The sequence below is a fragment of the Trichosurus vulpecula genome, chromosome 6 (genome assembly GCF_011100635.1).
Source record: "Trichosurus vulpecula isolate mTriVul1 chromosome 6, mTriVul1.pri, whole genome shotgun sequence".
Lineage (NCBI taxonomy): Eukaryota > Metazoa > Chordata > Mammalia > Diprotodontia > Phalangeridae > Trichosurus > Trichosurus vulpecula.
In genome coordinates, this window is record NC_050578.1 from 193,321,345 (window position 1) to 193,347,059 (window position 25,715).

At 38.8% G+C, this 25,715-nt stretch overlaps 1 protein-coding gene across 7 annotated transcripts in view; it reads left to right on the top strand.

Moving 5' to 3' along the window:
* Window positions 1-25,715, top strand: part of LDB2 (LIM domain binding 2) — a 418,128-nt gene that overhangs the window by 336,671 nt on the left and 55,742 nt on the right. The window lies entirely within an intron of this gene.

Genomic DNA, 25,715 nt, shown 5'->3' on the forward strand with positions numbered 1-25,715 from the left:
TTAAATGTTATGTGTTTCTACACTAACTCTTTGTGTGTATGCGTGTGTTCAACTTTCATTTGTATATTTCAGATGAGAGATATATCCTTCTTCCATTTTTCTATTTTCTTTTCATGTACCCCAATTATGAAAAAGCCAGTTCTATACCCTTCTTCCCTCTTTCTACACTAATATAACTCTTCTCTATCTCGTTTTCAAACCTTCAGAAAAGAATCAATCCACTTCCAGGACTTGTATTTTTCTTATTTAACTCCCTCAACATCTTTAAAGACATAGTTTACTACTTTCTCATCTAAGCTATTTGTTCTTCCAATTCATCAAGAGCTTTAATTTTATTTTTTTAATCCCTTGCTTCATTTCTTCCAGGTATTTGTGTAGTCCTTGTGGAAAATCCATTTTTTCCCTTCGAGTCTTTCCTTACAGATGTTGCAGAATTTCTCTTTTTGGAAGAATTTCTAGATTGGCAATATTTTTAATACATTGCTTAGTGTTTCCTTTGATTGACTCGTCTCTCCAACTTTAGGTCCTGAATTGGGGTTTTGTGCAGGGCCATTCTCCATCTCCTCTTGGGCTTAGTCAGCCCTGCTTAGTGTCATCCTTAGTTACTTGGGTTTCTGCACTGACTTCTTCCCAAAGTTAGAACCCCCTCAATTGTTGAGGTTCAGAATGATGAAACTGAAACTAGAAGGATCTAGATGGGCCCCATCTGGCACTTTTTAACACAGTGAAACACTGTCCTAAAACACTCTGAGCCTGGGGTACTCTTACTTGGGTCACTGTTCCCACTTTTTCTAAGACCTCCAATGTCTCTACCCTTAGGCACTCTCAAGGCAACCCTCCACTCTGGCTTCCTCAGGAACCCAAGCCTCATAGGTGCTACATATGTCCCATCTCCATTGGCACTGGATCTGGCTTTGCTGGCAGTCCCCATCCATATTACCCATAGGCTTTCAGCTGACTCTTTTGTGTAATTCTGGAATGAAAACAGTCACTTATAGTTTCTCATTTGATTTCTTGATTGTTATTCAGTTTGCTATGGATTTCAAGGTTTTGTTGGAGTAAGTGTAAGGGAGCTGAGAAGGCTACCTTAGGCAGCTCTGGTGTTTATTATTATCATCAGTAGCTTCATGTACCTGGAGAAATTGGGTCCCCAACTTCCACCCAACCTGTACCTCTTTAAGGACCTGAGATAAACAATGATCACCCATATTGAGGCCATAGGTTTGAGGCCCTTCATTTCTCCCCATAAGCAAATGCTCTAGGAATAATAAACTCTGAGCTCCCAAAGGGGAGGAAGTCTTTCCCTTTCCATGGCTAGCTTTTATTATTAGTCTCATCTTGGGCTCTGAATCACTAAGATAAACTAGGCCTTCTTCATATTTTAGTCCCCCTTCCTCCACCTCCATTATTTTGGAAATGTCTTGGAGATATATTTCTCTCCACGAAAATCTCTTCTCGTTCAGTTAGGACAATAAACTTCCTTTCTCATGGAGCTATAATCCATGTGTTTTTATTTTATGTTACCTGATGTCTTTGTTTTTTGGTTTTTTCCAACAACACAATCCATGGTCTCATCCATGATAGTAAGTTACATTTTTATAGAACTTTATGGTACAAAGTGCTTTACAGCCAGTCTTTTGTTTGAGCCTCACAACAACTCAGTAAGGTAGAACATATTAATTGTCTTGTGCCCATGACACATAAAGACACGGAGGTTCACAAAAGTGAAGTCACTTGCCAGGGGTCACATAGCTAGGGAGTAGCATGGATAGGACACAAACCCAGGACTTCTGTCTCTAAGTCTAGTGTTCTTTTTACTACCCCAATACTGCTACAGATGAAAAGTATTATCAATAGAGCCATGAATTGTTTAGGTCCCATGTTAATACTTGCTAATGATTTACATTTCATTTCCCAGTCAAATGAAGAATGAATATCTATCCCTATATTTATATAGATATCTACAGATGGAAATGTAATCTGTATGTGTGTATATACCTACACGCATATAAATTCAGAAAGATTCTGACAATTAATCTTGGCAAATGATTCCCACCTGATTTATGTGGAGTGCACCCATCTTGAGGACATGCTGAGCCCTGATGTCTTGCTCTTGAATTCTGGGTGGGACTGGATATGGGGACTTTATGACTTTAGCTAGTCAATAAGCTCTTTCCTTTCAGATCTGGTGTCACAGGAACAATTTTTACAAATATCCTGCTCCTGGTGCTTGGACAAGGGTCGGTAGGCAGAGGCTAGGGTTGGGAAAACCAGGTATGCACAGATAGCCCAACAGACTGGAACCGGCCCTGCTGTGGGAGTCAAAGGACCAGGCTGGGAGTTCTGGCTCTGCCACTTAAGGTCTCGGTGATTTTGAGCAAATCCTTTCACTTCCGAGCCTCATCTGCAAAATAAGGAAAACAATATTCACATTCCTCTGGAAAGCAACATATTCAGGCACTGTCAAATCCAGGTGAGGAAGTAGGAGAATAATAAGTCATAGGTAGGGTTTTGAGGTTTTCTTCATACATTGTCACAATTAATATGGGAAAATAGAGTTAACAGGGATACTGAATGGTAGGGGCTTAGCTGAGTTGGACTGGACCACACTAAGAACAGGCAGCAGGTCAGGAATTCAGGTAGGCAAGCCTCAGAGCGTGGGAAAAACCAAGGTCAAAGGTGAGGATAGGAGAAAGCTGTAAAAGCCAGCCAGGCAAGTAGGTCAAGTGCAGGGTTCTGGGAAATGAGGGACTGTGGGGCAGAAGCAAGGGCTTTGGATACTCTGGACCAAGCCACAAGATCTGTGAGCCTCATTGTCCTCATCTAGAAAATAGATTACACAAGGCAACCTCCAAGGTCCCTTCCAACTCCAAATCTGACGCTACCAATAGATTGCCTCTAAGACCCTTCCCAACTCCAAAAATCTATGTTCGATGGTCTTGTCCCAATAGTCAGACTTTACCTCCTAGCTCTCTCCTACCCCTCCCCACAGGGTCATGCCCACCCTGTTAATACCAGTTCCTGTGTCTCTCTCTTGCAGATTTAATTAACCCTTCAAACTCCAGCCTTCTTGGGATATGAAAATCCTCACATTAAGCTTCCAAATGCCCTGTGAGGAAGGCAGGGCAGATATTTAGCAACAGTTAAGATAGAGAAATTGAAAGAGAACAGGTCTTTCTGAAAATGGGAAAATATAGGGTTCAAATTCTTGGCAGACACTGACTTCGTGACCTTAAATTAAGTCTCCGTAAGCCTCAGTTTCCTCATCTGTAAAACTGAGATAATACTTTTACTACCTACCTTTTAGGGTGATAATGTCACCCAATGTCTTCAGGGAAGATAATGGTTTGTAAACTATAGAACATACCCACCTTTGAACCTCTCATTTTACACCTGAGTAAACAGAGGCTAAGTGACAAACGTACTGCCCAGACTCTTAGGATTATTAAGTAGGCGTTAGTATTGAGACCACAACCTACTTCCTCTGGTTCCAAATTCGCACATACCGTGTTTTCTTTCCAAGAGAGGACAGAGGAAGTAGTAGGTGCTTCATGGTTAAAAAGAAAAAAAAAAGAATCAGCATTTCAGCAGCAGTAACTTTGGAGACAAGGCAGATATCAATTTTAGAGTCATGGAGGCTTCTAAAATGCCTGGCTTTAAAAGTACAAATAGGTCCTGGATTAAAGAAAGTAATTTCCAAGTCTCAGACACTAGAAAAAGAGAAAAGAATTTGTTATTTAACAAGATGCTGAAAATCAAGAGAAATGATAGGGTGGGAAATAGCCAGGCCAGGAAGAAAGATGAAGGATTGAAGAGTTAAGTGCAAGATGGAGCCTAAGGTTAAATCAGCTTTGGAAATAGCTTTGCCTACTTGTCTAGAGTGAGGAAAAGATTAAAATTGGAGGTGGGGGTGGGGAATAGTTATTCTCATTCATTTTACTACTGCTATATATAGGGAAAGAATCTTGAATTTAAATATAAAAGGTGGGCTGGTAATTTTTTTTGTTTATTTTCAAGGCTCTCTTATACTTAGTCGTGTGTGTGTGTGTGTGTGTGTGTGTGTGTGTGTGTGCTGTTCTCTCCTGCCTTAGTCCCAACTTGAATGTAGATCCTTGGACACCAGAGATAACGTCTTAGAATTCATTGTTTCTCCAATAGTGACAGATCAGAATGGTATGGACAGACTTTTGATGGCAAAATTGTAATATAACATATCATTGATTTCTATGGAATTTTATATTTACAAAGAGCTTTCATAGAGATTTTCTCAGCTTAGTTTCAGAACAACCTTGGAAAGTAGGTAGGAGAAGCATTAATATGTCCCTTTTATAAATATGGAAACTGAGGCTTTGAGAGGTCATATTATTTTCCCAAGGGCACTTAATAGGGAAGGAGAGAAGGAAGGAGGGAAGGAAGGAAGGAAGGGATGGAGGGAGGGAGGGAGGGAAGGAGGGAGGGAGAGGAACCAAGGAACCAGTCTCCAAAATGAAATGGCTGCCTAGGATATAAGTGTACTACTCTACTAAGTTAAGGAAAAGCTAAATATAAAACATTAACTTCCATCCAAAATGTACCAAAGGAAAGGAGAGTGTCAGAAACATCATTACCTTCACAAGAAAAACTGTCTAAATATACACAACTATCTAGTTATTGTGATTCAATCAGCTGATTTATTTTATGTGTGTGTTTACATTTTGCTGGTATATTGTAAACCATTAAAATTAATTCAGAATATCCTACACTACTTCCCCCCCACCCCATGCTGAACTCTCTTGTAATAAAAAAGTACAGTAAAGCAAGACAAATCCACACATTGGCCATATCAGAGATTATATGCCTCATTTCCCAATCAGCTGATTTATTTGGACTGATTCAAAGCCATCAGCCCAAGAGTATCTTTAGAACCATCACTATAAGGCTAACTTGATCAAATTCTGAAAGTACCCAGCACTCAAATGAGGTGGATCAACTAGAATTAGCATAAAGTCATCAGATCCAACTAAGAGCTCTGTAATTATCTCAATAAAGGCAATCCTGGGATTGTGAACAAGTCAACTGTAAGGCTAAAAAAAAATTGAGGAGTTGGTGGAGCTTTCATTTTCCTGAAGGTCGCTAAACAAAAGGAAGATGGTTGGAAACCTTGGCTGGATGTGGTTATTTCTGTTTTTATTGGACTAGGATGAAGCCCATGTCTAGAGTAGAACAAGGTAAAACTGGAAAAGAGATTGGGGAATAATGATGACGATGGTACAGAGGACAGATCAGGTACTGAGGGTTTAACCTCAATAGAGGGCATCCATCTGACAGGTTTGAAGAAATCTGACACGCATAAAAGAGTAAAAAGCAATTGAAAGTGAAATTGTTAATAAAAATTAAATATCGTTCAGGCTCACCATGTCATTCCTTAATAAGGTATAAAGATATTTGCTAACGAAATTGCTTTAGGAGTGTCAAAGGTATGCAGTCGGTGGATTCTTAGAAAGTTTTAAGTTTTAAAATGGAACCAATTTTTAATTTAAATCTTATGAGTATTGCCCTTGAAAAGTGGAATGGTATTTGAAGAATGTTAAGCACAAGAATGATAGTTTGCATTTGTATGTAACAATCCCATGTGATGATTGTACTGTTAAGCAGAAAAAGGCTATTCCTGGCTACTCCCAACTGTATGACTGGCTTTGTCTCATCTTTCTTTGGATCCCTAGGGCTTAGCATGGGATCTTGGATGTAGTAGCTAGCACATAGTTTTTGTTGTTCAGTCATTTAGTCATGCCTGGCTTTTCATAACCCTGTGGACCATACTGTTCATGGGATTTCTTGACAAAAATACTGGAGTGATTTGCCATTTCAGGCTGGATTTGAACTCAGGTCTTCCAGACTGTAGAGGGTAACAAGTACACGGTGAATAGAATGTTGGGCCTAAAGTTTGGAAGACTTTAGTTCAAATTCTACCTCAGACAACTGCTAGTTGTGTGCACCTGGGCAAGTCACTTAACCTCTGGCTTCCTAAGTTCCCTCATCTGTAAAATCGAGATTAAAAATAGCAACCACCTCCCAGAGTTGTTGTACAGATAAAATGTGAAAATATTTATAAAGCATGCTATCATCACTATCACCATCCTTATTAATAAAAGAACTCCAACCTAAGGCTTCCTTCTTTTTTGTGCTTCTATGTGCTGTTTCTTTGTGTCTACCTCCAGTAAGTGTTTCGATTTTTGTTCTTGTATCTCTAGTGCCTAACACAGAGACTGGAACTTAACAGGTGTTTGAAGTAGCAATTTAGATTTGAAGATCTTTCCTGCCCATTAATAGGCCATGTGACCTGCTTACATCACAGGAAGTCTAAGTCACATGTGGTGGGAGGAGCTTCCTGACAGGAAAAGGAAGTTATGTCACAGGAAATGCTGAGAGAAAGAGAGAGAGAGAGGGGGGGGGGAGAGAGAGAGCACAGTCATGGCTGCTAATGGCCACCATCGTGATAGTTATAGTTGAACAGACTGACTTAGCTGTACTGTGAGTGTGTTTTTGGGAAGACCTCAGCAGGGGGTCGGAAAGATTTTGGGATGGTGAGGCTCCATGTTGTGATATCATGTTTTAAGTTCCTTGCTATTATGATAAAGTGGGCTAACTGGCTATGGGAGCTGAACATTTGGTTATGGGATATGGTTCTCTGGTGTCTGAATAAATGTTATACTTCTACCTTTTTTATGGAGAGCCTCTTATACTTTGTGATACAAAACTACATAGGCATATTCACTATTATCGTTGATGTTGTGCCTTACTGTTACAGTGCTTAAATACTTGATGAATTTAATTGAATTTATTATAGCTACAAAAGGCTTACTCATCTTTTAAGGGAACCCATTCAGCTCAGCTTTTGACTTTACAGGTCTTTTGCCCTGGGCAAACACATTATTTCTAAATAATGTTTTCCCACAGCCTTGGGCCATTTCTAGATGGAAATGACAATGTGTCCAAACAACCAACAAGAATATTTATTCCATGGTTTTACACTATTAGAAAAAACACATTTGACTTTCCATTAGTTTTGATCATCTGATGGAAGAGAAATTTAGGAACCTAAGGTGTGATAATATATTAGGAAATTCTACCCATTTTCTTCACTCCTTAAATGAATTTCATAGGGGGAGGCAGGATCACTAGCAGGATCACTAAGCATATTTTGCCTCTTTTCTGCAAAGCAAAAAAAGTCATAATAAAAGGAGCCTACTAGCCTTTGTAAGCTTCTTAACCACCACTATAAAGAACAGTCACTGTATGGTTAAATAGTGATGATCTCTCTAAAAAAGTGACTATTTAAGAACATTAAATGGATAATTTAAAAAAAATTCTTTGGGACTATATAATTTGTTTAGAGGCTTACATGTGAATATAAGTGTAAGTGACATCCTTAGAAGATTTATACAAGATGAGATTGCCCAGTAGGAAGATCTGAATTTGAAGAACTTGAAAATCCACGAGTAAATGAATGAAAAAGCATTTATTATGGGTCAAGCATTGTGCTAAGTTCTGGATGTACAATTAAAAATTGGTAACAGTCTCTGACTTCAAGGGTCTTAGATTCTAATAGGAAGAAGCAGCACTTATAGGAGAGTAGTGGTCATGGAAGAGGACAATTTGGGGTTCAAAAGTTATAAGAAGGGTGAGTGGAACCATAGGGGAGTAGATTGACACACCCTTTCCAGGAACAGTGACAGCATTAATTATAATATGGTTCAGGAACTTCTGACCCCACTCCTTTGCCTAAATCTTCCCTAATTCTCAATCCAAATTAAGATTTGGCTGGGTCCCCCATCAAACTGATTCTAAGCACCATCCCAAAAATAAATGTCCATTGAATCACCTTTAACATAATTACGAACAGATGGCAAAGAAAGTAATGGTGTCAGGAAAGAAACTGAAAGTAAAATTGATGAAGTTTGATAGACAGATGGGGAGATCATTTGTTAAGCCCTTCCTATGTGCTATGTTAAGCACATAGGTTATCAATATGATCCCTGCCCTCAAGGAAGTTGAGGAAGACATAAAGGAGAGCTGAGAAAGCAGGAAGGGATGTGAGCACCACACTACAGTAAAGAAAAGGCAAGAAGGTGACCTGGAGGCTGGGTTCTCCAAGGAAAGGTGAAAAGCTGTCTTTACTGAGCCCAGAGACCCAGGGACAAAGTTCTAGGTTCTGAATGCGAGAAGGGTAAGGAGGATGGCCCAAGTTTAGGTGAAATAGTATGGAGATGTTAACGAAGGTCTGACTGGAGTCCCTCAGAGGAAACCACAGTACAAATAATTGTTGAGAATTTACTATATTTATGAATATAAGGAGGTGATATCTACTTTGTTGCCAAATATGTAATTCTCTGTAGCATTGGGGCAACAGAAATTATTATCTTTTAAACAGAAGTGAGGCTATTTTAAAAGATCAGAGAGGTGAGGGAGAAAGGCAAAAGAATAATCACTACTTCAAGAGCAATCTTAGTACTACTGAGATGTATGCTGAGATTGTTTCCAAACCATTGGGAATCCTGTGTTTTTCAGATAAGCAAATGAACATTTTAGAGAAATAAAATACACTTGGGTAGGTAAAATGTTAAAAAAAATTTAGAACTATCAGTGACCCCCTAAAAAGTGTTATCTAAGGGGAAATAAATTGTAGCTGAGAACATTGAGGAGCATTAAGGAAAGGCTGCTCTAAGGTGAAATGCAAAGAAAAAGAAAAATATATTATTTCTTCATTTTAGCACTGACTTGAAGTACCAAGTATAAAATGAATAGAATCTTATTGAAAAGGGGGGAAAAAGAGTCAATAGACTGATCTATAGAGTAAATTGGATTTTTTGGAACTAGGGCAGTTTGTAATGTTTTTAAGACATTTGTATGGGGGTATTTTCCCAGAAAAACATTGTCAGAACAAGAATATGAAAAAGTGTACATTGGAATATTTTGGAAATAAATGGACTATCCAGGTATTCTCCAATGTACAGAGGAGGTAGGCTCCAAAAGGGTGTGAGCTCCTGAAAGGCAGGGAGCATCTTTTGTTTTTCTTGGTTTCCCTAGTACTTAGCACTGTACCTGGCACATAGCAGGTGCTTAATGATGTTGATTGAGTGATATAAAAATCATCTGTTTGAAACTCAGAACACATGTGCTCATAGAAACCATGTTTTAAATGGCTGTCAGGTTGCCATTGCACACGAAGATATTGGACAGCTATCATAGGGAGGCGGTGTGGACCAATGGATAATTTAATTTGGAGTGAGGGTATCTAGCTGCAATCTTGGCTCTACCATTTACTACCTTTGTGATCTCTGAGCCTCAGTTTCCTTGTCTTTAAAATAAGGAAGTCAGACTATATGACTTGTAAACTTCATTCTAGTTTGAAACTGATGATCCTCAAATGATGTTTACTTCTTGAAACAGCAGGAAAGCATAGATTACTCAACTCTCGTGTTTACACTAAATCTTCTCTAGGCTAAACATCCATAGTCCTTTCAACTTATCCTCATATAACATGATCTAGATACCTTTTTCCATCCTGGTTGACTCCCATAGACACTCTTCAGCTTATGAATGTCCTTTTTATGACGTGACACCTGGAATAGAACCCAGTGTATCCTATGTGAGCGGTCTTGGGCAGACTGCAATGGTACCTCCTATTGCCTCTCAGACCTAGAAGCTACAATCAGCTTAAGCTTTAACTAACCTTTTTGGCAATCATCACATTTTTGGCTTACATTGAACTTGTATTCCATTAAAACCTTCAGATCTTTTTCAGGGGAACTTTTATCTAGTTATTTATGAGGTTGATTTCTGGAACTCAGATATAAGACTTTGCATTTACCCTTATCAAAAATGTTATCAAATTAGCTTTGGTACAATATTCTCAAATGTCAAGACCTTTTTGGATTCTGATTTCAATACATCAGTGGGTCTATGATCTCATCAAGTGGGAATTACCACCATCAGTACAGATCATGGACTTCTCATCCTTGAGTTCTCATCATGCATGATTTTTGTCCATGCTCTTCAGTGAGTCCAAATGTATGAAACAATCCAATATGCACGAGGCATCCCTCGAGGTCTTTTCCCCAGAGGCAGCTAGGTGATATAGTGAATAGAGTGTTAACTAGGAAGATGAGGTCAATTCCTGACTCAAACACTTAGTTGTACAATACTGGAGAAGTCACTTAACCTCTGTCTACCTCAGTTTCCTGAACTATAAAACAGACATGATAACAATAGCACCTACCTCCCAAGGATCTTGTAAGGATCAGATGAGGTACTATTTGCAAGGTGCTTAGCACAGTGCCTGGCACATGAGAGGCACTTAAAATATGTTTCCTTCTTTCTATTCCACAGGTAACTTGGGATGTACTTTCTGTTATTCCCTTGCTCTTTATGCCTAATTATCCAATCTCCTTTTCAGTCACGTCACTCAGATGCATGTGGTAAGTGGTTCTCAGACGGCTTTGGATGCATTGTTTTTCCTCCATCGTATTTTCTCCTCTAAACTTCCTCTTATGATCACTAATAAGAGTTGACGTTTATATAGCCATTTAAAGTTTTACATTATTCGTTCACTTGCTCTCCTGATAATCTTGTGAAATAGATACTTTAGGTATTGTTATTCCATTTTTTAAAGGTGAGGAAATTGAAATTCAAAGACTTTAAGTGATTTATCCATGGTGACGTAATTAAAAAGCTTCAGAGTCAGGATTTGAACCAGAGTGTCTCTCCTGATTCCAAGTTTGGCATTCTTTCTGCTATACCAACCTGCCTCTCTCTGGTAGAAAATATGTGAATCCTTTCCATTTCTTAGGAAGCTCCTTTGCTGCTTCAGAATGGGAGTAACCTCTCCCGAACAGGAGACCTGGGAATTGACAGGGTCTGAGAGATGAATTAGAGTAAAATGACAAAGATGAGTATGAAATTTTGTGCTGTGTTAGGGCCCACTTTGAGTTTGAAGTATTTGCCAGATATCTAAGCAAAGATGTCCAACCACCTGTTGGAAAAGTGAGAGGGAAGCTCAAAGAGATTTTATGGTTAGACAGATAAATACGGAAATCATACCAAAGTATGAATGTAGATGAAATCCCTAAGAGAGAAAACGTAAGAAATAGAAGATGGTTGCTTGTAACAGTCACTTCTGATTAATGTTAACTGTCTGGGAAGGAGGTGGTGCAGTGGATTAGAACACTGGGCCTAGAGTCAGGACGACCTGAAATTCAAATCAATCTCAGACACCTACTAGCCGTGTGACCCTGGGCAAGCCACCTAACCTCTGTTTGCTTCAGTTTCCTTAACTCTAATTGACGATAATAACAGCACTTACCTCACATGGTTGTTGTGAGGATCAAATGAAATAACATTTGCAAAGTGCCTAGCACAGTGCCTGGCACACAGTAACCAGTCTATAAATGCTTGTTCCTTCTTTCTCGTAATAGAAAATTGTTTGCTTGTCTTCTTTCGTTAATTGACCATCTTGAAAGTCAAGCCCCATAGTACAGTAGACAGAGTCTTAAAGTTGGAATCAGAGGACCTTGGCTCATATTTTGGCTTTGCCTCTTATTATTAATGTGACTTTTCATGAGTTACTTCATTTTCCCAACCCTAATCAGGATAATGATGCTTGTACTATGTAACTTACCGAATTGTTGAAAAGATGAAATGAGATAATGTGTTTATAATGAGCTAAGTGATTTATAACCCTTTAAAGCTATATATAAATGTGAAATATTAGTATCATGTACATATTGAATTCTTCTTCAGTGGGATAAGCACCAAAGAAATGTTTTCTCGCTGTAATCAGGAATTTTTTTAAAAGACTGCAAGGTTGAGATGTGCTATCTTTGAAGTTTGTTAGTTTCTTGGCTTAATGGTATTTGGAAATCTTTCTGGGGAAAAATGGATGAATAGCAAAGTCTGCAACATGTTCCAGGTGATGGCTAAGTATTTGTTATGGTTCTAAGGAGAGATCTTCAGTTTTTAAAGCTTTTCTAGTAGAATGAAAACTCCCTGAGGGCTGAGATCATTTTGCATTTGGCAATGGCTTGTTACTATTGTAGATTTTTAAAAAAAGGTAAATCAAATTGAAGGCTTCCAAGCTGTGTTTATGCTTTTTAAAAAAATTCTCTTATGGGCATCAGAAAACAAATTCCATTCACTTCCTTACTGTCTACACAACCTCAGCTTTATCACTAGAAGCTTTAACTGCATGTCATCAAATAATATGTCCAATCTAGGTTAGCTATACTTTATTTTAATCAAAATGGTGACAATTACATTTCCCAGCAAGCATTAGTATATTTGGGAAAATACAGGATTGGTGGCCCATCGCTTCTTCTTTCTCCTGTATATTACCTGGAGTGAATGATAGAAACTTCTTGAATCAGTATTGAAGTTAATGCTCATCAGCACCCTTGCAGTGCCACCCAGTTCTTTTGTAGGCATTGCCATCATTGATGGGCACAGTCAAAGGCGGGGCCCTGATAGCTACACTTAGGCTAGGAGGATATAACTGATTCATAGAGCAGTAAATAGCTGATGTTGTGCTTATGAGTAACTCAGAAATTCCACATTGGGGGAAAACTTATATTTCTTTACTACAGCATCCCCTCATGCACACATAAAATTGTGTGTGGAATTATTTCTTTCAAGAAACTAAAATGAAGGGGGGAAATGGATGGATTTGTGTATTTAAGATGATTATTTCAGATGGCACTCCAAAAAAGACCAACCTAGGAATCAACACAGGAAAAGCTAAGCAGACAAAGAATGTATGTTACCCAGATTGTGACATTCAGTATCTTGGGCAGGCATTGCAAATGGACAGTGATTTAGATCTGGGAATGAAGTGTCAAGTGGACTGGATGGCACTGGAGTAATCCTTCAGTGTGGGGTTTTTCCCTCCTTTTCAAATTTAATTTTGTTTTATTTATTAGTTTCATTTGATGCCCTTTGTTTCTACAGCACAGTCATTTCTGAACAGGTTTTACTCTCTCCTGCCCCTACCCAGTGAGACTTCCTTTATAACAAAGGAAAACATTACAAAAGCAGCCTACATAATGACCATGTCTTTCAGCCTATTGTCCCCCCATCATTCTGTTTGCTTCACTGTCAGCTCGTATGAGCCTTCCCACATTTCTCTGAATTCTTCATATTTGTTGTTTCTTACAGTCATATACCCTATTTCATTCTATTTCCCAATCAATGTTGTCCAGTGACTTCAGTGAATACAGACTGCTAATTGACCAAAAAGCCCTATTTTCAACATGACTATTCTTTTGGTGATTGTTATATGGAAGCAAACCCTGGCATACCATGATCCCCAGTGAATCAGTAAAGTGACTGTCCAGAAGGGCAAACTTGTAGTGGCTATACGTAAGCTCCATCATATTATAAATGATTTGTATGCAAGAAATGATGTAAAAGACATTATTAAGGATATGTCTGACTAAAAAAGGAAATAATTTAGTCATAGGAGGGGGAGGGATAATAGATGGGGTAACCTATAGTACCACACTGTTATCATGATAGATTTATTGAAAGAATGGCCTGCAAAAAAAGAAAACATTGAGTAGTTCCATTTTGGAGAATTTATGGAAGGACATGGGCAAGAGGGGCTCAGGATAAGAAGTCCAGGAATACCCATATAGAGATCATGTATTCATTGAAATGGAATATTTTTAGCTTTCTTTTTCCTTCAAATTAGTTTTAGAGTCTAAGGTACCAGTTTACATTTCAGAATATACTTGGAGACTGTTTTAGTTGTTCCTTCAAACACAGATATTTAGATGCCCATGTCGCTTACCTGTAACGTCTTTTCTCCACTTTGTCAGGATTGGCACTTGGAGGTTCATGTATTCATAGAATGTTACCGTCAGATGAAACTGCAGAGATAATACGGTTAAACCGTCTGTTTTTAGAGATGAGGAAACTGAGGCCCAGAGGCATGAAGCAACTCTCCCAAGGTCACACAGGAATACTTTGCATTTTATCAACATGTTTGCACTCTTTTCAAGTTTAAATTATTGGCATATCAAATTAATTCCAACTGAGAAGGTTTAGGCACTTTTCAAAAAAATCACTTGCTTGCACCTGATCGCCTTCAGAAGAATATAACTTTTCTCACTGTTGCCAGAGTTCATTTCAATTAAATCTTAATGGATAAGAATGAGACAAATGGATCTATGAACAGTACCTTTCAGATCTTTTTAATTTTTATAAATTCACTTGCCAAGTTAGACTCACCCTGTTGCAATTATTTCATTTGGCGCTTGGAAATTTCAGCCAGATTGCATACCCAGGGTGCCAGAGGCAATCACCTGCCTGGGTGCCTAACACTTGTGGGCATGTTATCCATCTAAATCTGGAATCTGAGAAGGGTGATGTTAGGGAGGTGAAAAGTACCATTTGTCATAGCGTTCTTACGTAAAGATGGCTGGCACTTTGGGAGTAGAGCAATATGGGCAGTTTTTCTTCTCATTAGCCATTTTATTTGCAACTGCAGGGGCTGTCAGCAGCATGTACTTAATAACACTCAGTTCTTTTGGCATTAATGAGAGTGGTTGCCTGAATCCCTGGCATATTGTAGGTCTTATGATGGTATAGGGATCACCTCTTCCAAAGAGCCTCCCCCTCCTCAGCCTATAATCTTTCACGGGGAGGCTCCAATCTAAAATTAAATATATCATTGAAGAGGTTTCATCCAGAATTAGAGATTTATGCTGATCATGTATACATTTTCATGATTACAAATCTTCAGTAGATGAGCCTTTTTCACAATTCTTGGTGTAGAAAAGTTAGATAGTAACAATCACCAATGTCATTAAAGTAATAAGATAGGCCAGAGAGTATATTTAAACTTGGTTATATTATTAAAATTTTATCTATGTATCTGTCATATACTTTGGGTGCTTTAGAGGGCCTCAGGAAGAAAGTCAAGTGACTTCCCTTCTGCAGACAGTGCCAGGAATCTGTAGCCTGAAGGGTCTTATTACTCTGGAAAGACAGAAATAATAAAGAGGGAACAAAAACTCTCGACATGTATATTCGTTAAAGCTCAATGATAAGCCTCTGTGAGAAATTTGAGTTTCTTTTCGAATTCTAAACCTATTGCAGAAATAATGCAGGTAAGTCAATTTCCAAGATAATGCTCTGAAGCTTCTACTGTGAATCAGACAGGAGGTTTGAGACATGGAGGGGATTCTAGGCAATGTCGCCCCCAAAGTGTATTTCCTTATTAGGGTCCGTCTCAATTATTCCACTAGGTCAGGTACCTTTTTGTCACTAATATTCCTTCTTCACCTCCCATCCCTCTTCCAGAAAAGGTACAGGATATTGGCTTTTCACCCAAGTTAAACATCTATTCATTCAACAAGAATATCCTAAGGATATACTGTATGATCAGCACTGAATGAAGTTTTAGAGAGAAGGGCAAAAACATTTTAAAAGAAATATTCAACATCTGCTATGGAAGAAGGAATAGGAATTAGATCTGTGATTTCACTGGAAGAGGGTGCTCCTGGGTGAGGAAACTCCCTTAATCACAGCAGGTTGGCACCTTCCCAGTACTTTACAGTCTTAGACAACCACCTAGAGCCTAAAAAAGGCAGGTGACTTATTCAGGGTCCAACAGAGTCAGGACTTGAATGCAAGTCTATGTGGCTAAACTGCCTCTATCCACTAGGCCATTTTACCTGGATGAAAGAAGACAGAAATGTAACACCCATAGTGGGGATAAACAAATACCTGATATTGTAGTATCAATGATATGTATAAATATCAAGGAAACAAAAAGGCTCTTTCCAGGAGATGAGTTAAATCTTGAAAAAAGTGATATACACAGATTGATATCAATAACAATTTTTAAAACCTCAGATTAAATTTAGATTAGATATTCTTTTTTAAATATTTATTTTTAGTTTTTAACATTCACTTTTATAAGCATTTGAATTTTAAATTTTCTCCTCCTCCTTTTCCTCCTCTCTCCCCAAGACAGCATGCAATCTGATATAGGCCATACATTTACAATCATATTAAACAATTTTCCACATTAGTCATGTTGTAAAGAATTAGAACCAAAGAGAAAAAACCATGAGAAAGAAAAAAACAAAAAAAAAGGAAAAATAGTATGCTTCAATATGCATTCAGACTCCATAGTTGTTTCTTTGGATGTGGATAACATCACCGAGAAGAGCTAAGTCTATCAAAGTTGGTCATTGTACAATGTTCCTTGTATAATGTTTTCCTGGTTCTGCTCACTTCACTCAGCATCAGTTCATACAAGTCTTTCTGAGAGTAAATATTCTTTAAATCTATAAAACTAAATTTTTATGTTTCTTATATCCCTTCCCCCCATTTTTAATTTAAAAATATTTTTAAATTTTCAGAAGTTTTTTAAAGAACTGTATAGTAAATATTCCATAGTTTGGGCAGGTTTAATAATTTTTAAGAAAAATTAATCCTAGTATATTTTCATGAGGCATAATTCTCAGTGTAACTTTATAGGGCAGGCACTTAATAAATGTGGCTTGATGACTGCAGTCATGTCATCTATGCTTTTTTGTTTTTGGAAAAAACTATCAATAATTTACTTATGTGTGCATCCACATTTTTTATTTGGGGTCTGGATCTTTGATTTCCCTGGTGTAGGGAATTCTTCCATGAGAACGGGAGTTCCTTGAGATGAGGACTTGTCCTACTTTATATTTGCATCCCCAGTGCTCAGCACAGTGCTTCACATAAAGTAAGAACTTAATAAATGCTTTATTCTTTCATTCCTAGTAAGGAAACTTCCTCTATCAGTACAGTTCTGCAACTACCTACTTGATTAAGAGAGTTGCCAGAAGCACTAACAAGTGACTTACCCCGAGTCACTAGAACAACGCATCGTGGGCGGGTCTTGAACTCAGATCGTCCAGATTTCAAGGCTAGCTCTCTATCCACCATGCTACCTGTCTATACATGTGCCTACATATGCTAATAATAATAGTTTAAATGTATAGAGTGCAAAGGCCTACAAAATGCTTCCCTCACAATTCTCTGAGATGGTTAATGTAAACATTTTCGTTCCTGTTCTAAGGATGAGGAAAACCATAGGTGTGAATGATTTGCTTCTGGTAATTCAGTTAGGAATTTGAATTTGAATCTAGGTCTCCTGACTGCATGTCCAGGACTCTACCCAGCTTATTTCGTGAATCTTTCCCTTTCTCACTTATTTCTTCCTTCCCTCTACTCTCTTATGCATGAGATAGGAAGGTAGATAGATACATAGATGATAGATAGATAAATAGGTGGCATGTCTGTCTACACATAAATAATATACAAACAAATGTGTAAAATGCTATTCGAGGGAAGAATCTTGTGTACCATGAGAGAATCACCCAATTCGGTTGTCCAACCAACGTCAGTTGGGACAATCTGGTGGAGTGAATCGAGTGCTGGCCGCAAGTCAGAGCTCTCCTCTGATGTTCACTAGTTGTACGTCCATAGGCAAGACACTTTACCACTGAGACTGTTCCCTCAACTTTAAAACAGGTACAGTAATACCTGTTGAACCTACCTCATAGGGCTGTGGTGAGACTTAGGGTGCTTTCCAGAAGGGCCATATGAATGTTAGTTATTAGTATTACACATATAATGCATGTCCCCGGAATCTTTGAAGCAGCTATCATGGCTGAAGTCATTAGGTCACATTTATTAAGTGTCCACTGAATACATTACATTATGCTGATATGTTTTTTTTAACTAGATTCACATTTCTTTAAAAATTACCCCCCATTCAATTGAATAAACTATGAAATATTTCCTTGTGCTAGGCACTGTGCTAGGTACTGTGGGGTACAACATGGGCCTGTCTTTCAGAAACTTATGGTCGAGTAAGGTAGATAAGACAGGCACACAAGTAATATAATCCAAAATGGATTGTCCCGATTACTATGAGGGTGTAGAAGAGGAATGATGGAAGCAAAAAAGGATTTATTAAGGCCTTACCATGTGCCAGGGTCACTGGAGATATAATTATATTTGCTTATGTGCAAATAGAAAGACAATTCCTACCCTCCAGGAGCTTACACAGTAATGGGGTAAAACAATACACACAAAAGGAAGCTTAAAAGGAGAAGGGAGGTATGGAGGGTGGGGGGCAGGGAATGAAGGTACCTGGCATGGAAGCCACACTTTTGAAGCCCAGAAGCTACAAACAAGACCAGGAGGGGAGTGACAGCCAACCTCGACTCCTTCACAAAACGGAGGCCCCAGGAAAAACTCACCAAATGGGAGAAAAGGCCTCAGAGAAGGTTGGATATTCCAGGGTAAGGAGGCATTGAGGAAAGTTTCAGGATGTGACATAGTCAGAGATATTGTTTTCAAGTCCAAAGCCAGGGACAGGACTGGGAGGGAGTAAGTACTTGCAGCTGTGGTATCAGGGAAAGTTTCACAAAGGATATTGTGCACCTAAGCTGGAGCTCAGAGCAGTCATAGAAAGGGAATCTATTCAAAGGTGAAAAAAGGGTTGGAGGCAATAGAAAACATGAAGTTTCTATTAGAAGAACATAGGGTATATATAGGAAAGTTATGAGAAATAATACTGGGAAGGTGGGTTGTAGTCAGAGCACTGAGAGCCTCTAATAACAAGAAAAAGCATCTGAACATTATTTGTAGGGTAAAGCAACTCACTAAAATTGTCTAAGATAGGCAGGGAAATCTCAGATGATGCTGAACTGTTTGCCTGTCCTCATCTGGTCATCACAGAGTTAAAATTCTCTGATTACACAGCCAACATGCTTGGGCAGAGTCATTTGAAAGGATCCTTGGATAGTCCATCCCTCCATGTGGGCAGCGGAAAGAAATGAGAAAATTGGTCTGAGCCAGTCAAGTTGCTAGGAGTCACAACTGAAAATAAGAATTGGCTACAAGCTAGACTAATTTGTCTCTTGTCTAAGAGATATGGTTTAGAAGTTCCCCAGTCTATTCTCAAGGGACCATGATGTGAGAAGAAGACATTCATTCTTTGAAGAAGAGAAAAGAGAAATGGAAGACAGGGACACCAGTGAGAGGTTCTGACAGTAGTTGAAGCATTAAGGCAATGAGTACGTGAACTAGGAGAGGGAACATGGGAAAGGGAAAGGAAAGGGATATGTCTGAGATAGAATTGGCAGGACTTGATGACTGGATTAACTGTAGGAATGTGAAGGAGAGTCAAAGATAACTCTCAACTGTCTAGTGTACACAACAGGGTGAATGGAGATGTCCTTAGCAGAAGCAGGGAAGTAATATAGGAAGATAACATGATACATGGAGTCTCAAGAATATTTAACAATGTCTACCAGATGGTTGGTTACCTAGCAAAGGAACCATAATAAGAAATTGAACCAAGCCACGCTCTACCTCGTTAAGCCTCTATAAATAGAAGAGTCTTAATCTTGTCCCTTGGGAATGGTCTGGACTTCAGGAACTACATGCACAAATATAAATGCCCAAAGACATATGATGGGAATAAAATGTATTTCCTTAAAATATTAACTATGCCAATAAGTTTACACCACCCACTGAGCTTAAAGGTTTCCAGTTTCTTGGGAGAGAATTTTGCAATAGCGTTTAATGGTATTTCAGAGAATAGAACTTTATGTTTTACCAATTAATTTGCTGGAGAAGGAGGTACGAGGAAGAAAAAAATAAGTGCTTGATAATTGAAAAAACTTAATTTTAAAAACAGTTAATTTGTTATAGATTAGGAGTATTTTTCTATCTTTACATCTCTAGCACCTAATGCAGGGCATTGCATGTATGCTTAACAAATGTTTACTGAATTGAATTCATTGTCTTTTTCAGTATTATAACTAATTATAACATAATTCGTATATCTATAAAACTTAAGGCTTATATGGCACATTATAATATAATGAAATATATAACAAAACATAACACATTATAATATAATATAATAGCTAGCATTTATATAGCACTTTGAGGCTTGCGAAATGCTTTATAATTGTTACCTCATTTTATCCTTACAACAAAACTAGGAGGTAGGTGCCGTTATCATTCCCATATTATAGATGAGAAAACTGAGAGAGTTAATTATGTGACTTATCACTGACTTTCCTCTAACAGCCCTATGAGGTACAAAAATGTATATATTTTTATTTCCAGTTTGAAACTGAGGGTTCTGAGAAGATAAGTGATTTATCTGCTTAATTTGACATCACGGGGCCAGATTTCATGACTCTAAGCCCAGTACCCCATGCACTATACTAAGCCGCCTTTATAACCTAGGGAGTTATACTTTAGTAAAGGTAAGGAGACTTGGGACATACCATTTGCCTAGTCTTCATTTATTTGTGACATGAAGGCATACAATTCAAGTGAAAATTTCAGTCAAGACAGTTATGATCCTGGATTTTTTTTGTTCTGTTTTCTTTACTGAATTTTATTTTTTTCTCCTTTATTTAATGGAATTAAATGGGTTAATGTGTCCGAGACAGAAGCTTCCTGTCATGTCCATGTCTCAAGGGGAGGACGCTACAAGGGTTAACGGTCAGATCACCAGGAGGTGAACAGGGCTGCACATGACCTGAGAAAGTGGAAGAGCTGAGTGCCAAAGTTACTAGTAGCATAAACCAAGTCATCTTTAATCAAGAAACCAAGGTTTTGAGCCAGGAAATTCGAGACAGTCACTAGAAATCAGCAATCAATGAGTGTCAAGTACAGGCGAGGTTGTTCACATGCCTTCAGATCCATATAAATGTGAGAGTTGGGTTAAATGCCAAATGTAGAAATATGCTGAACAATCAGGGGCCGTGATAAGGTAGCTAGGGCAATTCAGAGTAAAGTATTGATTGACTGACAGTTTTTGTCACCCTCTCAGCCCACAGGCTGTTCTTAAAGGAGCAGTGCTGTTAACTGGTGGGACACAAAGACTTAAGCACAGTGATCTTTCCTCAGTTTCCCTCATATGTATCTCCTCCCTAGTGTTTTCCCTTGCATTACTGCTTCTCTTAGGCCTTGAGGAAGGTAAAAACAAAAATGGAGTGGTAATTAAGAGAAGGCAGAGGAGGAGATATTTTTTCCCATCATTGTATAGAAGGTGTTTGTGCCTTGGTGGGTATTTGATTGTGTGTGTGCATTTGTATGTATGTGTTTATAGGAAGAAAACTAAACCTTTCTCTCAGAAAGCAAATAGAACACACCCAAGAGAGGTAGAAAGGAAAATCATATTTTAAAAGCTCAGAAACATCCATCCTCCAAACATGGCTTTGTTATTATGATTTTTTTTTGCTTGTTGGGCATTTTTACCTCCCTCCAAGCTAAATATTAAAGGAAAACAGCCACTGAAGCAGTGATTGCCAGCCTCCTCGCACCAAGCTGGGGTTTTTCATTTCATGGGCCATTCGTACTCTGCAACGTCAATCCCACAAAGACAATCTCTAGCCTTAAGACCTGAAGAAAGAGGGCTCTGAAATGTGTTGTTAGGAAGTTCTATCTGGGCACACTAGAGAGCAATTCAATTTCGTTCTTTCTGCTGGGCAAAAAGTGAAGATTCCACAACAAAATAACTCAGGAAAAGCAAAGAGTTTGTTTCTGCTTTTAGTCTAAAAGTTAGATATAGACCAGCAAAAGGTTTTCCGCTTACCTTAACACCATCTCTCCTACTCTATGGGGGTCTTAAACACAGTGTTCGTAGAATCGTAGAAGCTGAGCTGGAAGGATCATGGGGTTCTCTATTCCAACCAGGGCCCACTCAGATATGGCATAGCAGAAAGAAAAGTGGCTTTGGAGTAAAAGGCTTGCATTCAAGTCCTGCCCCTCACACACACTACCAGTATGTCCTGGGACAAGTCTCTGCACCTCCCTGTGGCTGTTTCCTCCTCTACAAAATGAAGAGGTTGGCCTGGATGGGCTCCAACGCAACTTGCAGCTCTAAATCAGTAAGTGGTCCTGAGAGTCTCCATAGTATTTCTGACAAATGTTTGCTTGAAGATCCCCTGTGAAGCAGGAGCAGAGATCCTAAGAAGTCTTAGAGGTGGAATGGCCCTAAGGGCCATCCTACCCAACCTCCTCATCTTACAGAGGTGGACCATGAGACCCAGGATGATGAAGTACTTGACCAAGGTCACCCGAGTGGCAACAGAACCAGGATTTAAACCCAGTTCCTCCAAGTCCAAATCTGAGCTACATCAGCTCCCCACCTATTGGCCACATGACCTCCATAGGCTGCACATCCTACTTTTGGGCGCTTCTAACAGGCTCCTTCCCTAAAGCCAAAAGCTGTCTCTTTACGCCTTCTACCCATCACTCTTATCCACAGAGTCAAACAGAGCAGGTCTAATACCCCAGCTAGAAGGCAGCCCCATGATTCTGGAAGGCATCTCTCACAGTCTTCCTCCATCTCCCCTCCTCCCAGCTAAGCACACACTGTTCCTCTTCAACCAGGCCTTCCATGCCATGGTTTTAACCAATCCTTGTGAAGCTTTGTCAACCAGTTTCATCTTAGGTGCTCGACAGAGCAGAGCAAAAAAATCTGACAAAAAAATCTGACAAAAAAATGAAACTTGACCTTCCAAAGGGCTGTCTTAGACATGGGAGTAGGATAGGTTGTGAAGGATGGTCAGAGGCCATCTGGGTAGTAGGTCTCCCAGTCATGTGTGTTACCTTCTCTACTCCTAACATATTAAGTTACTTGTAGTGACAGTCTAGGCCTCAGTCAAACAGTATAGGGGATAGGGACCTGTGATATTTTTTTGACATAGGGAATTCCCAGTAAGGAAACTCACTCTACCAATGTAGATACCAATGATACAGTCTTAGAGCATGGATTCTTAACCTTTGTTGTGTCAGAGAGTTTGACCATCTAATGAATCCTACAGACACTTTTTTGGAAAAATGTTTTTAATTCAAAATTCCTTTATAATTGAAGGAAATGTTTAAGGATTTAATATAATTATATTTAATATCTTATGTCATTAATATTTAAGTTTAAGATATTGGTGAAAAATAAATATGTATTTATGTATGGATAGGTATAGGTATACACATATAAAACATATATATACATATATGTGTGTGTATATATATATAAAAACATATATATGTGTGTGTATATATATTATATATTATATATATATATATATATATATATATATATATATATATATATATATATATATATATATATATATATTTCCCCCGTTCAAGCTTATATAGCCCCTGAAATCTATCCACACATCCCAGGCTAAGGTCTTAAAGAATTTCTGGAGCACAGTGAGGTTAAGTGACTTTTTCAGGATCACACAGCCATAATGTCAGAGTCAGGACTTGAACCCAGGTCTTTTCTCATGGGGCAGCTGACTCTCTATAGAAAAGAAGAAGCAGAATGTCATAGTTTTCCATCGTAGCCTGATAAACATCTCATAGTTGGAATGGAATTCAGAGATCATCTAGTCCAACTTATACCTACCTTTATCTCAGTGTGGTACTCACCCAGGAGAAGGGAAGGATGAGAGGGAAGGCATCTCACCCATGTTAGCATCTAAGAGAAGAAAGAAGGTGGAGAATAATACTTGGGGATCAATATTTTCTCCCTCCAATCTTCCTCTCTCAGCCATTTCATTAGTGCTGTTCTGTACCCTGAAAATACAGATTGCTACTCTTTTTTGATGATTATGACCAAAAATATCCATCACTCTGTGAACAGACTGGCACTGGGGCAGCTAGGTGATTCGGTGGGTAGAGTGTGGGGCCTGAAGTCAGGAAGACCTGAATTCAAATCCAGCTGTAGACACTGACTAGTTGTGTGACCCTGGGCAAGTCACTTACCCCTGTTTGCCTCAGTTTCCTCATCTGTAAAATAAAGGAAATGATAGCATATGCCTCCCAGGGTCATTGTGAGGATCAAATGAGATATTGTAAAGCACTTAGCAAATGCCTGGCACATAGTAAATACTGTATAAATGTTAGCTATTATTACCAAGTCTTTCTGGATTTTGTTGGTCTGGATGGGGAGGGGGGAAAGACAGAGACAGAGGGAAAAGAGACAGAGAGATTGGTAATCTAGAAGCATAACTGTCATTAACTCATTTCCACCCAGTGAGGAGACATCTGAATAGGAACTTAGTGGAGATGAGTATATGTTAATGATGATAATAATAAATATTTATCTGGCAATTTTCATTTTTCTGTATGTTTTACATACATTATTTCATTCGATTGCTCCAACAACCTTATAAGAAACGTAGTAGAACTGTTCCTGTACCAATTTTGCCGATGAGGAAACTAAAGCATTAAGAGGTTAAGTAATTTGTAAAAGGTCATCCTGCTTATAAGGATGGAGCTGAGATTTAAACTGCTCCCCACATTTATGACCCCATAAACTCTGTATAAACATAAATATATATATATGTAATGTATAATACACATCTCTGTATACTATGCATCTGTTTAAACATATATCTCTGTATAAACACAAATACGTACATAAACATATACATGTATACTCAAGTGGATCTGTGATCTCATCAATTTGGATGTTCCCTGAAACAAAGAGATTGCAGCCCAATCACGCCTGCCTATCCTCTGCAATTCTTGACTCTAAACTCCTAAAAATATACCACACATCTCCATCGGAAGGCTTGAAGCCTTCTTTATTTTCACCCGACATCCTGAGAAAAAGACAAGGGCAGTCAGGCTCCCTGCCTCCCATCCTCTGTGACCAGCTGTGGGCAGCCTATCTTCTCTTCCTATCTTATATTTCCCTGATGACATCATCTACTCCTGCTCTTCAGTACAGGCAATATGTTGCCACCTACTCACACTCACCACATCCCTCACTTTTGCCCTCTGCGTAATATTCATTTTTAATTATTCAGAGATTGCAGTATTCCACGTATCACAGCAGTACAATAACCGTATATCTAATATGTATATGTATGGATATATATGTATATATTAATAGGTATAGTGTAATTGTTTTAAGGGCTGTGCCTCTAACAACCTAAGGGTCTGAGAATAATGTCATTGGCAACATAAAGGAAAGAGAAAAGATACTAAGACAACAGAGGCAAATGTCAAGAGGAAAGTTGTGGTTCTCATTCAAAAACCAATCTGCCCAAGTGAATCCTGGTTGCTGGTATGCATAGTCAGACTCATTAATTGGATGGCAGTGCCACCATGGAACACCCCAGAGAAGTCGGGAGTCTACATATTTGACGCCGATTTCAGCAAACGTTGTGTGTGCCAGTCCATTTGCACCATCTGCTAAACAAGTGTCAGGCAGTGGAAGGATGGCAGACACTTGGGAACATGTGCTGAAATGCCATTTGGAGAAGGGAAATTGGCTCCATCAAAGGCCATGAAAATACAAATCCTGAGGCAGTTGTGGAACTGCAAGTTTGTGGAAAGAAGGGCCAAAATCTCTTTGGCCCTCTAGTTTCTGATCTTCGAGGGTGCCATAATTTCTCGCCAGCTAACGTACCATGGCCCCAGACTCAGCACCACTCACTGCATACAGAACATGCTGGAAAAAAAAAGCAGAGAGAGGTGCACACCTCTCTGGGTTGTGTGAATGCTGGAATCATGAGCAGGGAGTCATTTTTCTTTCCACTCCAAGACAACATTGTAGGCGTTGCTTCATAAACGCATCTCGGTGGCTAGGACGTTTATTTTCCTGCATCCTAATCTTGCAGAGGTTGCTCGACAGTTTTCAGAGA